Raw genomic sequence first — 18,659 nt, forward strand, 5'->3', positions numbered from 1 at the left:
TCGTTATTTAGTACGAATCGGTGAAATGAGGGAATCTATAAAAATAATTCAACAGGCTCTAGAAGGAATTCCTGGAGGACCCTATGAGAATTTAGAAGTCCGACGCTTTGATAGAGCAAAAAATTCCGAATGGAATGATTTTGAATATAGATTTATTAGTAAAAAACCTTCACCCAATTTTGAATTGTCGAAACAAGAACTTTACGTGAGAGTAGAAGCCCCAAAAGGGGAATTAGGAATTTATTTGATAGGAGATAATAGTGTTTTCCCTTGGAGATGGAAAATTCGTCCACCCGGCTTCATAAATTTGCAAATTCTTCCTCAGCTAGTTAAAAGAATGAAATTGGCTGATATCATGACGATACTAGGTAGTATAGATATCATTATGGGAGAGGTTGATCGTTGAAATGATAATTGATACGACAGAAGTACAAACTATCAATTCTTTTTCTATATCGGAATCCTTAAAAGAAGTATATGGACTCATATGGATCTTTGTACCCATTTTGACCCTTATATTGGGAATTACAATAGGGGTACTAGTAATTGTGTGGTTAGAAAGAGAAATATCTGCAGCGATACAACAACGTATTGGGCCTGAATATGCCGGCCCCTTGGGAATTCTTCAAGCTCTAGCAGATGGAACTAAACTACTTTTTAAAGAAGACCTTCTCCCATCTAGAGGAGATGTTCGTTTGTTTAGTATTGGACCGTCTATAGTGGTCATATCAATTCTACTAAGTTATTTAGTAATTCCTTTTGGGTATCGCCTCATTTTAGCCGATCTCAGTATAGGTGTTTTTTTATGGGTCGCCATTTCAAGTATTGCTCCTATTGGGCTTCTTATGTCAGGATACGGATCGAATAATAAATATTCCTTTTCAGGTGGTCTACGAGCTGCTGCTCAATCTATTAGTTATGAAATACCATTAACTCTATGTGTGTTATCAATATCTCTACGTGTGATTCGTTGAACATGAACTTTATACTTCTTTCCTAGAAGTAAAGGAAAGAAGTTGAATGTAATGTATTGAATAGGTATTTTATTTTTTATTCATCATTCGGGTCAATGAGTTAAACCAGATAGTTATATGAGTGAAACAAAACAACTTAGAAGTTTGCAGTAAGAAGATAAAATCTCATTTCATATGTACAAGAATAAAGTTGAAGTAAACATAAGCAGTGTAAACTGTTTACCCCAAGATTAAGATTCTTTCATTAGTCATCATATCTTGGAGCGGGTGTAAAAGATCAACTGTATGGAGTTTTCATTACTGTCTTGTATTTATTACCATGCCGTAGATCAATCAAAAATCAGTGGACGGTTAGGAACACCAAAGTGCACAAAGGATTAGTAATAGAGATAATGTAAGGTATCAAAAAAAGAGATATTTCTACAATTTATAAAACGAATAAAAATAGGGACTTTAAGTTGGTTTATATTTATAAATTTATAAAATATAAATTTATAAAAAAAATAAAAAAATGAATAAAGATATTGATGCATAAAATAAATAAAAGAATAGATAAGAAGAGATTCGTCCACCTCCCATGGATTTGATTCCTTCCCCTATAAAAAAACTTGCAATGCCAACCCCATTTGTAATTCCATCAATTATATATCTATCAAAAAACTGAGTTAGTTCGGTTAATCCCCTTATACCCATGGTAAAAACCTTAGTATAAAAAATATCTATGTAACCACGATTATATGACCAATTGTATATCCCATTTTTTATTTGGTCCAAGAGAATCCTTTTAGGACCACCTTTTACAAATGCATTGATAAAGTTCAAATTCCGGAAAAACGAATAAGCAGACCCATATAAGATATATGCTATGAATAGTCCGGAAATAGCTATACTTACTGAAAAAATTGCATTTGTAAAAAATTCATACCAATCCACAGAATAACTCGAATTTGGATGGAAAAGGTTTGTGAGTGGAGTTAACCATTTGGATAATATATCCAAATCTATTACTCCTTGATCAAAATGAATTCCTATTGATCCAACAAACAAAGTAAATAATACCAATATAAGCAGAGGAAATAGCATAGTATTGTCCACTTCGCGAGGGTACATAGAAGTGTACTTTTTTTCGAAAGAAGTATTAAAGTATCGTATGCATTTTTTTAGATTATTATCAATTTTATACATATCCTTTGAAAAAAAGAAGACCCTATTATTCATTGTTGATAAAGGTAAATTTCTATTGACTGCTTTGGCTACCTCCTTTCCCCATAGAGATATTGAATAGGACGAACTATTTTTTGTGCTACTGTAATCTTGAAAATGAACGCGCAAATGTCCATCAAAGGTAAGTAAATACACCCGAAACATATAAAATGCAGTCAATCCTGCTGTGAAACAAGCTATTATTGCGAAAATTGGTGAATACAACCAACTATCATTAAGAATTTCATCTTTGGACCAAAAACAAGCAAGAGGTGGAATACCGCAAATAGAAAGTGTACCCAATAAAAAAGTAGTTCTTGTAATTGGAACATATCTTCTTAAACCACCCATAAGAGCCATATTCTGACTTTTTTCTGGCGAATATCCAACAATAGGTTCCATTGAATGAATAATGGATCCGGATCCCAAAAACAATAAAGCTTTAGAATAGGCATGGGTAATCAAATGGAATAAAGCAGCTCGATAAGAACCTATACCTAGAGCTAACATAATATAACCCAATTGAGACATTGTAGAATAGGCTAAACTTCTTTTTATATCTCTTTGAGCAAGAGCCAAAGTAGCTCCTAGTAGTACTGTTATTACACCTATTAAAGATATGAAATTCATTATGTAAGGTATAGCTATGAAAATAGGAAGAAGTCGAGCTACAAGAAAAATTCCTGCTGCTACCATAGTAGCAGCGTGTATAAGAGCCGAGATGGGAGTGGGTCCTTCCATGGCATCGGGTAACCATACGTGAAGGGGGAATTGTGCGGATTTAGCAACTGCACCAATGAATAATAAAGAGGCACACAAAGTAGCAAATAAAGAACTGACACCATTATTATGGATCAAGTTATTAGTTATTTCGAACAAATCCCGAAATTCGAAACTACCTGTTATCCAATAAAAACCTAAAATTCCTAATAATAAACCAAAATCCCCTACACGGTTAGTTACAAAAGCTTTTTGACAAGCACTTGCTGCAGTCGGTCGTGTGAACCAAAATCCTATTAATAAATAGGAACACATCCCCACCAGTTCCCAAAAAATATAAATTTGTATCAAATTGGAACTGGTAACTAATCCCAACATGGAAGCATTGAAAAAACTCATATAAGCAAAAAATCTCAGATATCCTTGATCATGAGACATATAATTGTCACTATAAATAAGAACCAAGATTCCAACAGTAGTAATTAGTATTGACATAATAGAACTAAGTGGGTCGATCAAATATCCGAACTCTAAGGAAAAATCATTATTGATGGTCCAAGACCATAGATATTGATAGATAGAACTTCCATGTATTTGTTGAATAGATAAATTGGCTGAAAACCCCATAACTATACTTAACAGTAAAACACTAGGAAAAGCCCATATACGACGAATATTTTTTGTTGCTGTCGGAATCAGTAGAAGTCCAAATCCTATTGACACAGTAACTGGAAGTGGAAGAAAAGGTATTATCCATGCATATTGATATGTATGTTCCATAAGAAAACAAAATGAAATCTTTAATAATTCTACTATTCTAGTCTAGTCTTAGTAGAATATTCTATTCTGGTAATTTATAGCCATATTATATAGTATAATAAGAAAAAAGAGTTATACCAAAAGGAGTACTTGATTCTAATTATGTTTTAATAAAATTATATGTTTTAATAGGTTTAAAATATATTTTCAAACAGGTTTTAAATATATTTTTTAATAGGTTTTAAATATATTTTTTAATAGGTTTTAAACATATTCGAAAATGCTTTTTTTAAAACTATTCTACCAGGGAATAAGTATAGATAATGACTAAAAGGAACAATCTATTTTGAACAAAACAATACATGTCTTTCACATACAACGATAAAAACTGGTAACCCTTTTTGAATGGCAGTTCCCAAAAAGCGTACTTCTATGTCAAAAAAACGTATTCGTAAAAATATTTGGAAAAAAAAAGGATTTTTAGCTGCAGTAAAGGCTTTTTCCTTAGCGAAATCGGTTTCCACCGGACGTTCAAAAAGTTTTTTTGTGCAACAAACAAATAATAAAGTCTTGGAATAATCGGAATTGACATACCCGAAGAACTTCGAATTTTTTAAGATGAACGATTCACATTAATTAATGTATTGAACTCCTCAATATCAATATGAGTTAGAACTAGCTGTTGTAGTATGTAGATGTGGTATGTAGAATAAAGGTATGTATATCGAATTCTGAATATTTTTTCTATCTACTTTTTTCACAATAGAAAAATATTTTTCTATTGTGAAAAGTAGAGTATGATTACGATAGAAATGAAAATTCTTTTGTTTCTTATATGCCTAACAAAAACCTAATTAGTTTGGTAAATCTTACCATTATGCATTATATATATAATGAAGAGACCATTATATATAATATGAAGAGTATTAATACTCTAATGATACTAAGGAATGATACTAAGGTGTCGAAATCGTTAGAAAATTTCAAATTCTTTTGATTTAGTGATGAAATTGTTATACATATGAAATCCTGGTTATTTAATCTTCTTCATTGAAAAAAAAAATATTTTTTTTTTCATTTTGTTTGAATCTATGAAATCAAATCGGATAAATAAAAAACGAATCAAAAAATAGAAAATGAACAATTCTTAGTTCTATACCTCGACAGACAACAAAACTATTGAGTTCTAACTGTTTTGGAAGAACTTAGTTTCTAGTACGCGAAAGTTTATTATTAAAACTAAACTTACTAAAACTAAACTTACTTTATTATTAAAACTAAACTTACAATGATCCCAACTAAAGATTCTTTTTTTGAATAGAGATTCAAATAGGAATTTAAATGAATTTTGATTTATCGATTCTAATGTTTACTAAACTATATTGAATCCTTGATTCTCGACGATTCAACATGAATTGACTATTATTATTTCAAGTAAGCCGCCATGGTGAAATTGGTAGACACGCTGCTCTTAGGAAGCAGTGCTAGAGCATCTCGGTTCGAGTCCGAGTGGCGGCATCCTTGAAATCCTAGAAAATAAATCCTCTAAAAGAGACACAATGGATCCTATAATGTATTCAATTCTCGATTTAAATTCTCTAATGGGACCCCTTTTTATGATATTTACAACTTTAGAACATATATTAACTCATATCTCTTTTTCGATAATTTCAATTGTGATTACGATTCATTTAATGATCTTATTAGTCCGCGAAATCGTAGGATTGCGTGATTCATTGGAAAAAGGGATGATAGCCACTTTTTTCTCTATAACAGGATTATTAGTTTCTCGTTGGATTTCTTCAGGACATTTTCCGTTAAGTAATTTATACGAGTCATTAATCTTCCTTTCGTGCAGTTTCTCCATTATTCATATGATTTCCAAGATGGGGAACCATAAAAATGATTTAAGCACAATAACCGCACCAAGTACCATTTTTACACAAGGCTTTGCCACGTCGGGTTTTTTAACTGAAATGCATCAATCCGCAATATTAGTACCTGCTCTACAATCTCAGTGGTTAATGATGCACGTAAGTATGATGTTATTAAGCTATGCAGCTCTTTTATGCGGATCACTATTATCAGTCGCTCTTCTAGTCATTACATTTCGAAAAAACATCGATATTTTTTGTAAAGGTAATAATTTCTTAATTAAACCATTTTTCTTTGGTGAGATTCAATATTTGAATGAAAAAAGAAGTGTTTTTAAAAACACTTCTTTTCTTTCATTTCGAAATTATTATAAATATCAATTGACTCAACGTTTGGATTATTGGAGTTATCGTGTCATTAGTTTAGGATTTACCTTTTTAACCATAGGCATTCTTTGTGGAGCAGTATGGGCTAATGAGGCATGGGGATCTTATTGGAATTGGGACCCCAAAGAAACTTGGGCTTTTATTACTTGGACCATATTCGCGATTTATTTACATACTAGAACTAGAATACATATTAGAAGTAGAACAAATCAAAGTTTGCAAAGTATGAATTCGGCACTTGTGGCTTCTATAGGATTTCTTATAATTTGGGTATGTTATTTTGGAATCAATCTATTAGGAATAGGTCTACATAGTTATGGTTCATTCACATTAACATCTACTTGAATAAACTACACAGATAAATAATTGAATAAACTACATAAAGAATACATAAGAACATCATCCCATATATATATAAAAAGCTTCTTGTTTGTGCGAGTTTTTGAGAACCGTTTGAATCATTCCTTATTCAAAACGGTTCTCAAAAACTCAAAATGCATCTCATTACAATTCTAATTCACTTTATTCTTTTGCATTGTACAGCGAACGATTTTAAAAATCTTAAAATCAAAGACAAAAATTATATTTCCGTATTATTAATGAAAGACTATCGATGAAAGTAATTAGATAGGATAGCTTGCACCCTGTCAACTGATAGCGAGAGAGAACGAAATCCGGATAAATACCAATACCTATTACGGGTAGAAAGATACAGATTGAAACAAATAGTTCTCGTGGTCCAGAATCCGCAAAATTAGAGTTTGGAACATTGAATAGCTTGTATCCATAGAACATCTGACGTAACATAGATAATAAATAAATAGGAGTTAATATCATTCCAATTGCCATTACAAAAGTAATTAGCATTTTTGGCATTAAAAGGTATTTTGGACTAGTAATTATTCCAAAAAATACTAATAATTCCGCAACAAAACCACTCATTCCTGGCAATGCAAGAGAAGCCATCGAAAAACTACTGAACATGGTAAATAGTTTTGGCATTGGGATCGATACCCCCCCCATTTCGTCGAGATAAACAAGACGTATTCTATCACAACTCGTTCCTGCCAAGAAAAAAAGCGCAGCACCAATAAATCCATGAGAGAGTATTTGTAAAATGGCACCGTTGAGTCCCATTCCGGTTATAGAACCAATTCCTATAATTGTGAAACCCATGTGAGATACAGAGGAATAGGCTATTCTTTTTTTTAAATTCCGTTGACCGAGAGAGGTTGAAGCTGCATAGATTATTTGAATCGTTCCCACTATTACCAACCAGGGAGAAAATATAGAATGAGCGTGGGGTAATAATTCCATATTGATCCGAATAAGTCCATATGCGCCCATTTTTAATAAGATTCCAGCTAGAAGCATACATGTACTGTAATGTGCTTCTCCATGGGTATCTGGTAACCACGTATGTAGGGGTATAATCGGCGATTTGACAGCATAAGCAATAAGGAATCCAAAATATAATATTATTTCCAATGCCACAGGATATGATTGATTAGTTAATTTTGAAAAATCTAATGTGGGTTCATTAGGGCCATATAAACCCATACCTAGAACTCCTATTAAGAGAAAAATGGAGCCCCCCGCAGTGTACAAAATAAACTTTGTGGCCGAGTAGAGACGTTTCTTTCCCCCCCACATGGATAAAAGTAAATAAACAGGAATTAATTCTAACTCCCACAGCATGAAAAAAAGTAAAAGGTCTCTAGAAGAAAATAATCCTATTTGACCGCTGTACATTGCTAACATGAGAAAATAGAACAATCGCGAATTTCGAGTAACTGGCCAAGCCGCTAAGGTAGCTAAAGTGGTGATAAATCCTGTCAGTAAAATAGGTCCTATGGAAAGCCCATCGATTCCCAGTCTCCAGTGAAAATCAAAAACATCTATCCATTTTAAATCTTCCTCCAATTGGGTTAATGGATCGTCCAATTGGAAATGATAACAGAAAACATAGGTTGTTAGAAGGAGTTCCAACGAGCATATACATATAGCATACCACCTAAACATCTTATTTCCTTTATGAGGAAGAAAGAAAATGGAAGAACCGACGGATATCGGCAAAACAACAAGTATTGTTAACCAAGGAAAATAACTCGTGATAAAGACAAGATACGTTTGACCAGAAAAACCCGTGCTCGGAATAGAATAATATATTTTCTCGAGTACGGGCTTTTGTCGGTAAAGAGGAATCAATTGATTCAAGTGGATTTTTTTGTAACGTATCAATAACCTAGACCCATGCTGCGAGTTGTTTCATATGATAAATAAACACGGACACTCAAAAAATCCGTGGGGCAGGCGGATTCACATCTCTTACAACCCACACAGTCCTCGGTTCTTGGTGCGGAAGCAATTTGCTTAGCTTTACATCCGTCCCAAGGTATCATTTCCAATACGTCTGTGGGGCAGGCTCGTACACATTGAGTACACCCTATACATGTATCATAAATTTTTACTGAATGTGACATTGGATCTATAAATTCCAGATTTTAACATCAAAAATTTTCAATCTGGTAGAAAATTAGTATTTATATTATAGACACCAGACGAAGCAGTGGTTTATTAAAATTTTAAGAATCAATATATTTCTAAATCTGTTCATGAGAAAAAGCCAAGAGACTTTGATTTCCGTTTCAAAAATCATGATCATACGAGTCACATGTGTAAATAAAAATTGGCCGACAAAACAAATTGATCAATCATTCAAATCAATATTTCAATATTCATATTTTCAATATGAAATATGAATATATAAAAATAAAACTAAATTAGTAATTTAATTTATTTTCGTAATATGATTAACATATTATTATTTAATAATATTATTTTTATTATTTTATTATAATATTTATAATATTATGCAGTATATTATTATATAATACATTTATATTATTATATAATACATTAAAAATACATTAAAAACATTAAAATTTAAATACATTAAAATTAAATAAAATAAACAAATAAAAAACGAAATAAAAAAATTATAATACCAATTAAATTAAGAATATAATTATTTTTCATTAATGGAATATGAAAGTGAAAGAATAGAAATAGAAAAATATTCCAATTTCATTTATATTTTCTTATGCTTTATCATGTTGTGTGGTGTCTTGATTTATATGATCATTATAACTGATTATTCAATATATGATCATGATAATTATCACTAATTATTCAACAAATTCGATTGATTGATACGAGTTGATTTTCTGTTTCGATGAATCGACGAAACAATAGCTAGACCAATAGCTGCTTCAGCAGCTGCAACAGCTATAATAAAGATTGAGAAAATGTTTCCTTTTAATTGGCGACTATCAAATATATCAGAAAATGTTACAAGATTAATATTAACCGAATTTAGTATAAGCTCAAGACACATAAGTGCTCTAACCATGTTTCGACTTGTGATCAATCCATAGAGACCGATAGAAAATAAATAAACACTCAAAAAAAGTACATGCTCGAACATCATTGACTAACTCCTTATCAATCTCGATTCATTTCAATATGAACAATTGAAGCGATTCGATTTTTTATTTATTTAGAACTTCTAAAATTCTAAAAACTTTTTAATTCTTTTAAAATTCTAAGTATTTATTATTGGCGAGCCATAGTAATTGCACCTATCAAGGAAACTAAAAGAATTATAGAAATTAGTTCAAAGGGAAGATAAAAATCTGTCGATAAATGAATCCCAATTTGTTGAACGTTACTTATTAGGTCCTGTTCTATAATCTGGTTTGATCTTGTAGTCCAAATAATTCCGTACCATGACGTATCTGGTATAGTAGTAATTAGTGAAAAAAGAATACTTGTACAAACCAGTGAAGTGACTCCATCTCCAATGGTCCAAAAATACGAATCATTGGAATATTCTGAACCATTCATGAACATTACCGCAAATATGATTAAGACATTTACGGCTCCCACATAAATAAGTAGCTGTGCGGCAGCTACAAAAAAAGAGTTCGATGGAATGTAGAATAAGGATATACAAACAAGAACCAATCCCAATGAAAAAGCAGAATAAATAGGATTGGTAAGTAATACTACCCCCAGACCCCCTAATATAAGAACTGACCCCAGAAATGCTACAAGAATATCATGTATTGGTCCAGGTAAATCCATTATGTATAATATGTAAAAAAAAAAATATATAAGTCAAATCATGACCTTACTAAATGGTCCAGGAAAGGAAAAGGGTTACCCCATTTTTATTGTATATGATATGTTCCTAATTGAATTAAATCTTAATATGGATTAATTTAATATTAATTTTATATATAGATATAATTATTTTATTGGGCCAATCCTACTTACTTTTTATCCAAAAGAAAAAGAATAAAAAAAGTAGTTGAAATTGTATATTTCGAAATTCCCGTGATAAAAATATTATAAGTTTAAATCAAAGAGTGATTCTCACCAATCTATAGTTACTAATTAAATCTATAGTTACTAATTATTATTTGTAGTTACTGACCAACCAAAATAAAAAAGTTTTGATCTTTTATATCAAAACAAAATCTTAGTAATCGGTAATCGTTCTTGAATCAAAGGGTTTATCTTTATCTATTTTGATTTGAGTCGAATTCATAACTGTTTGAATTGTGTAATCTTCAATTACTGACATTGGTAACCGACTCAAAGCAATTTGATTATAATTCAATTCGTGACGATCATAAGTAGAAAGCTCATATTCTTCAGTCATTGATAAACAGTTTGTTGGACAATACTCGACACAGTTACCACAAAATATACAGACCCCGAAATCAATACTATAATTAAGCAATTGTTTCTTTTTCATATCTCTTTCCAATCTCCAATCAACAACAGGTAGATCTATTGGGCATACACGAACACATACTTCGCAAGCAATACATTTATCAAATTCAAAGTGAATTCGACCACGAAAACGTTCTGACGTAATTGATTTCTCATAAGGATATTGAATAGTTACAGGTAAACGGTTTGTGTGGGATAAGGTAATTATGAAACTTTGACCAATATACCTTGCAGCTCGTATTGTTTGTTGACCATAATTCATGAACCCAGTTACCATGGGAAACATATTGTAGATATCCATAAATAAATTGATGTTTCTTTCTCTTGTTTGAAAGAGGTTATGAATCTAGAATATCGTTATCGTATTCTGTTATTTTATAGTGAAACAAGTTGGGAAGAAGTTGTCAATAATAGATTACCCAAAGAAATAGGTAAAAGAAATTTCCATCCAAGATTTAATAGCTGGTCCATTCTCATCCTAGGTAAAGTCCATCTTGTTGTGATAGAAATGAACAGAAACAAATAAGCTTTAACTAATGTAATAAAGATACCAATTGTCATTCCAAAGACTCCAGCTATTTTTTTTATTCCGAAAAGCTCAGGAATGGATATGTACGGAATAGATAAATTCCACCCACCTAAGTAAAGAACCGTTACGAATAACGAAGAAGCTAATAGATTTAGGTAAGAAGCAAGATAAAATAAACCAAATCTGATACCAGAATATTCGGTTTGATAACCTGCTACTAATTCCTCCTCTGCTTCTGGTAAATCAAAGGGCAATCTCTCACATTCAGCTAGAGAAGAAATTATGAAAACTATAAATCCTATGGGCTGACGCCATAGATTCCACCCCCAAAAGCCATATTTGGACTGTGCTTCAACTATATCAACTGTACTTGAACTGTTAGATAATTATAGTCGATAATAACATTACTGTTTCCATCGCTATTCCAAAACCGTACATGAGACCTCAGCTTCATACGGCTCCTCTATGGCCACAAATAAATGTAAGGACTAGTTCGATATTATCACCCCTTTTCTTTTGGGATAACTAGAATAAAGATATATCAGAGAGTCCGAAATTAAACCAATGGAATTCCGTTTGCTAGAATAAGAAAAAGTGCTTCGGAATTAATCTCATCCCTTATGATAATAAAAATGTATTTTTCTTTGTTCGGTAATAACTCAGCCCTTCAATAAAATACTCGTTATATCAATAAATCTAAAGAATTTAAAGAATTAGGAATTAGTCCATTAATTGTGATAGGAATTCCACCCATATGGATGGGAAAAAAGAATAAATAAATATCTTTTTTTTATTAATTCGATTATTACATTCCATTTCTTTTGTTCCTGTTCTTCTATCTCAGAAGAGGGTACTTTGAAAAAAAAAGAATAAGGGATTAATTCGTTCTGGATAGTCATTTCTTTAATCAGTGAATAGGAGCATACTCTAGATCGGAATCGTAGGGAAGTACTGCTTGATCATTTCTACCAACTTAAAGTCCCTATTTTTATTCGTTTTATAAATTGTAGAAATATCTCTTTTTTTGATACCTTACATTATCTCTATTACTAATCCTTTGTGCACTTTGGTGTTCCTAACCGTCCACTGATTTTTGATTGATCTACGGCATGGTAATAAATACAAGACAGTAATGAAAACTCCATACAGTTGATCTTTTACACCCGCTCCAAGATATGATGACTAATGAAAGAATCTTAATCTTGGGGTAAACAGTTTACACTGCTTATGTTTACTTCAACTTTATTCTTGTACATATGAAATGAGATTTTATCTTCTTACTGCAAACTTCTAAGTTGTTTTGTTTCACTCATATAACTATCTGGTTTAACTCATTGACCCGAATGATGAATAAAAAATAAAATACCTATTCAATACATTACATTCAACTTCTTTCCTTTACTTCTAGGAAAGAAGTATAAAGTTCATGTTCAACGAATCACACGTAGAGATATTGATAACACACATAGAGTTAATGGTATTTCATAACTAATAGATTGAGCAGCAGCTCGTAGACCACCTGAAAAGGAATATTTATTATTCGATCCGTATCCTGACATAAGAAGCCCAATAGGAGCAATACTTGAAATGGCGACCCATAAAAAAACACCTATACTGAGATCGGCTAAAATGAGGCGATACCCAAAAGGAATTACTAAATAACTTAGTAGAATTGATATGACCACTATAGACGGTCCAATACTAAACAAACGAACATCTCCTCTAGATGGGAGAAGGTCTTCTTTAAAAAGTAGTTTAGTTCCATCTGCTAGAGCTTGAAGAATTCCCAAGGGGCCGGCATATTCAGGCCCAATACGTTGTTGTATCGCTGCAGATATTTCTCTTTCTAACCACACAATTACTAGTACCCCTATTGTAATTCCCAATATAAGGGTCAAAATGGGTACAAAGATCCATATGAGTCCATATACTTCTTTTAAGGATTCCGATATAGAAAAAGAATTGATAGTTTGTACTTCTGTCGTATCAATTATCATTTCAACGATCAACCTCTCCCATAATGATATCTCTATACTACCTAGTATCGTCATGATATCAGCCAATTTCATTCTTTTAACTAGCTGAGGAAGAATTTGCAAATTTATGAAGCCGGGTGGACGAATTTTCCATCTCCAAGGGAAAACACTATTATCTCCTATCAAATAAATTCCTAATTCCCCTTTTGGGGCTTCTACTCTCACGTAAAGTTCTTGTTTCGACAATTCAAAATTGGGTGAAGGTTTTTTACTAATAAATCTATATTCAAAATCATTCCATTCGGAATTTTTTGCTCTATCAAAGCGTCGGACTTCTAAATTCTCATAGGGTCCTCCAGGAATTCCTTCTAGAGCCTGTTGAATTATTTTTATAGATTCCCTCATTTCACCGATTCGTACTAAATAACGAGCTAACGAATCTCCTTCTTTTTGCCATTGGACTTCCCAATCGAATTCATTGTAACACTCATAATTATCAATTTTACGAAGATCCCATTGTGTTCCAGAAGCTCGTAACATCGGTCCTGATAAACCCCAATTTATTGCTTCCTCTCCACCAATAATGCCCACTCCTTCGACTCGCTCCAAAAAAATGGGATTTCGCGTAATGAGTTTTTTGATATTCAACAATTCCTGTTAAAAAATAATCGCAAAAATCCAAACATTTATCTATCCAGCCATAAGGTAGATCGGCAGCTACTCCTCCGATGCGGAAATAATTATGCATCATTCGCATACCTGTGGCGGCTTCGAATAAATCATATATCAATTCTCTCTCTCTGAAAATATAGAAAAAGGGAGTCTGCGCGCCGATATCCGCCATAAAAGGCCCAAGCCATAACAAATGAGAAGCTATACGGCTCAGCTCCAGCATAATTACTCTGATATAGCTAGCCCTTTTAGGTACTTGAACATTTTCCAGTTGTTCTGGTGCATTTACCGTTATTGCCTCTGTGAACATAGTAGCTAAATAATCCCAACGTGTTACATAAGGCAGATATTGTATAATTGTTCGGTTTTCCGCTATTTTTTCCATCCCTCTGTGTAAATAGCCCAATATGGGTTCACAGTCAATAACATCTTCACCATCGAGAGTAACGATCAGTCGAAGAACACCATGCATTGATGGGTGGTGAGGACCCATATTAACTATCATGAAATCTTTTTTTGTAGCCGGTACAGTCATATCTTTTCTTCCTTAATTCATTATTTCATGAATTCCTCAAAAAAGTAGGAGGTTCATCAAAATAAAAAATCTAATAACTACTATACTAATTCAAACGATTTAATTAACGATTTTTTGGCTCCCGAATATCCAACTGGTCAATTAATTTCTTATAACGCGCTCTATTTTTCTTTGACAAATAAGCCAGCAGACGTTGACGTTTTCTCAGAATTTTTTGTAGACCTCTTTGTGATAAAAAATCTCTTTTGTGCAATTCCAAATGTGAAGTAAGTCTTCGTATCTTATTGGTGAAACTTAATACTTGAAATTCAACAGAACCCCTGTTTTCTTCTTTTTCTTCTTGTGGAAGAAGTGAAATGAATGAATTTTTGACCATAAAACTTTTTTTATCTTTTTCTTTTCTTTCTTTTCCATGCCATGGATTTTACCGATCAGGAAAAATAAAATAATAATTATTATATTATGTCAATTTTTTTTAATCTAGTACACGCAAAAATTTAGATTTATCCGTTTCTATCTAAATCAAATTTTCCATTTGATTTAGATAGAAAAGAAAAGGATAATATATTTCTGCATTTACGAAAGAGAATGATTTCTTTGCACCTAAAAAGATTCTGTAGATTTCTTTCTAGATTCAATTGAATTGATACACAAGTAAATACGTATCATGTACCAGAACGTAACACACCATATGCGTACATCTTTCGGTTTTTATTTACTGAAAACGGCATGTGATATATAGGAAATATACTATTAAATAATTCTGAATCGTGGATACATACGTATCCTTGACATACTGAAACGACTACCATTATTGGTATCAAACCAATAGCGATTCATACAAGCTAAATCTTCTAATCGGTAATTGGGCCAAAGAAACAATTTGCATTTAATTAATTTATTTAAATCCGTATTAAGACGTTTGTCCTCATTCAAAAATTGTTCAGAGTTTCTTATGTTGTTTTCGTTGCAAAATACTGGATTTCTATTCACAATATCCCGATTATGAGAGTTGAAACAAATTAGAATTCTCAATTCTCTACGACGTCTAGGAGATAGAATATTTTCAGGAACAAAGAAATTATAATGATCTTGATCCCCATTCACAAATATATTGCCATGTCGTCCAGTGGATTTTTTCAAATTATTCTTATCAACATATCTTTTCTTTATGTATTTTCTATTAATTTGGTGTTTACTCTTATCGATCAATGAAATACTTATGGTTTGATATATAATGAATTTTCCATCCCTTCTTAAAGATAGACGAATTGGTTCGATAATTAATATTCCCCTTTTTATTAATTCTGTAAGAGCTAGATCTTTCTGAATCAGCATTACATCCAGATGCATCTCTCCTCTTTGAATCGAGGATATAGCAATTTCCCTTGGATTTATCAATCTAAGTAGGAGACAATATATCCTAACATTATTAATAATTTTTTGATTCAAGGGGTCATCCCATCTTAATTGAAAAATAAAATATTTTTTCAGGAACAAATCTAGTTCTCCTTCCTTATTTTTCTTGGATTGTTTTTTTTTTTTTTACCTTTTTTAATGTTTGATCTCGTGCAATCCTCTTCAAGATATTCCTTTTGGTTTTGTTTTTGTGGATCTGATACAAGATTTGATTGACCCTCTTTTTCTTGGTTGGAATTTTGAAATTCTATTTTAACGGAATCTTTGATGTTTTGATTTTGACTAATATTTTTTTTATTTTGATTTTGACTAATATTTTTTTTATTTTGATTTTGACTAATATTTTTTTTATTTTGATTTTGACTAATATTTTTTTTATTTTGATTTTGACTAATATTTTTTTTATTTTGATTTTGACTAATATTTTTTTTATTTTGATTTTGACTAATATTTTTTTATTTTGATTTTGACTAATATTTTTTTCATTTTGATTTTGACTAATATTTTTTTCATTTTGATTTTGACTAATATCATTTTCATAATAAATATTAGAAAGAAGTAATTTGATTGGTATGATCCACGGTTTAATCTTATATGCATCAAAAGGTAACACAAATTCTGGGAAGAACCAAGGTTCTAGATTTGATATGGTAGAATAATTTCGATTCATTCCCATCCAATCAAAAATTTTTTTTTGATGAGTCTTAGTCTTAGTATTTTTATTAGTATTTTTATAAATTTCGGTACCGATATACATATCGGTCCAGTCCTCAATATCACTATTGTTCTCAATATCACTATTGTTCTCAATATCACTATTGTTCTCAATATCACTATTGTTTCTAAGGCAAAAATGAAGAATTCTATAATCCAAATATTTTCTATCCAGATTTTTATGGGTATCAATAAAATATCCTTTTTTTAGGTAATCATCAATAGTCATATTTAGCAATACATAAAACGATTCGGGTTTCAGTGTGTATGAGTCCTTACTATCCCCATAATTTATATATTCATGTGATAAAAGATCATATCTGTAGTGTTTTTTAAATTTTTCTTTTTGACTCATCGATAAATCCACTGCACAAAAATTTTCATTCATGTAATGAATTAATCGGTCTTTTTCTTTTTTATATGAATACAATTTCATTGATTCTTTATTTTGAATAGTACAACGTTGATTGACTCTATTTCGCCATTTTTTCGGTACTAATCGAGACCATTTGCTCCGAGAAAAATTATATTGATAATGACCCTTTAACCAGTTTTTCCATTTATTCATTCCAGACTTATTAATTTTCTTATGCCTTGATTTGGAATCAAACCTTGATTTGGAATCAAATATTCCTCGTGTCATACAATAATACTTTATCTTGTCTTTAATAAAAGGATAGGTCCCGTGATCGTGATATTGAAGTACAGATCTCAGGTGATGGTTGTTAAATAATTGGGTTTGTGACAATTTGTAAAATACATATGCTTGGGACAAGGAAGATAAGTCGTGATAAGTGTTTAAATCATTTCTAATATTAGGATTAGAAAAGGACTTTTTTATAGTCGAAATAAAGTTCATTGTATCTTGATCTGTTTCATCAATTCCTTCTTGATTTCTTTCATCGTTGTAAATGGATTCATTGATAATTGTTTTTTTTAAAAGTTGTGCATTAACCTTAGAAATGGTAACCATACATTGCAAGATATCTATGTATATTTTTTCAATGAAAGATTTCATAAAATAATGTGATTTGCGTATTAATCGGGTATTTTTTCTTTGAAGTATCTGCCAAATATGTTTTTGTAATTCCGGTCTTTTATCATGATAGGCTAGAACTATTTTCTTCTTGTCTTTTGTGATTCCTTCTATTTGATTCCTTATTGTGATTGTCTTATCAGCAAGATCTTTCATTTTTTTTTCTATGAGTAAATAATTTGTCCAATTCATAGATCGAATTTGAATGGTCGATTCGTGAATAATCTGATTATTTTTTTTTGAATCTTTTGCATTTTCATTTGGTTCATGTACTTTTCCCTTCCTCAATTCAAATAAAGAAATTTGGTTCACTTTTTCAAGTTTCTTCATTATTCGTTTTAGAACTAGAACTGTTCGTTTTAGAACTAGAACTATTCGTTTTAGAACTAGAACTATTCGTTTTAGAACTCGTTTTAGAACTCGTTTTAGAACTAGAACTATTTTGATGACCCATCTTTTTTTTTCTTTTGAAACTTTTAGAGAGTTCTTTTTTACTTTTCTAATTTTTTTTTGAGTTCCTTATATATGGGTTCAAAAAAAGAAGGTTGCTTTCGGGGAGAACCAAAAGGGAGTTCCGTTTCCATTCCCCAAACTGTTAAAAAACAAAAATTTTCTTTTTTTCCTTTTTTTTTCATTGGATCTCCATGATGAGATCGTATTTTAGATCTTCGCCAAGGTTTTAAACGAAAAGGAAATAAAATCTTTATCTGAATACCATCTGTTAACCAATCTTGGGGAAATTCTGTTTCTGATAATGGAACACCATTATAGGTGCATTTAACATGTATTTCTCTATTCCATTCCTTCAAATCCTCATACCACTCGGGGAATTGGAATAATAACATACGTCCAATATTTTTAGCTATTATCAATGAAGGCAATACAATGTTTTTTCTAAAAAAAGATTGGGTTATCAGCATCAAACCTCTTATTGCTTGAGCAAATATAATGCTATCCCAAATTTCTGATATTGTTATCCGTTCATCTTCCTCTTTTTTTTTTTTCTCCTCGTCTTTTTTTTTCCCAGTGTTTGTCTCTTCCTCTTCCTCCTCAAAGTCGGA

General features: G+C 31.4%; 1 long non-coding RNA gene across 1 annotated transcript; it reads left to right on the top strand.

Annotated features, from left to right (window-relative positions):
• Window positions 1-815: 815 nt before the first annotated feature.
• Window positions 816-7,700, top strand: LOC135664763 (uncharacterized). The gene is made up of 2 exons (XR_010508971.1): window positions 816-3,871; window positions 3,918-7,700. It is a non-coding gene; the product is annotated as an uncharacterized LOC135664763 (long non-coding RNA).
• The last annotated feature ends 10,959 nt before the right edge of the window (window positions 7,701-18,659 follow it).

This window comes from Musa acuminata, unplaced genomic scaffold, assembly GCF_036884655.1.
Source record: "Musa acuminata AAA Group cultivar baxijiao unplaced genomic scaffold, Cavendish_Baxijiao_AAA HiC_scaffold_883, whole genome shotgun sequence".
In the NCBI taxonomy this organism is placed as follows: domain Eukaryota; kingdom Viridiplantae; phylum Streptophyta; class Magnoliopsida; order Zingiberales; family Musaceae; genus Musa; species Musa acuminata.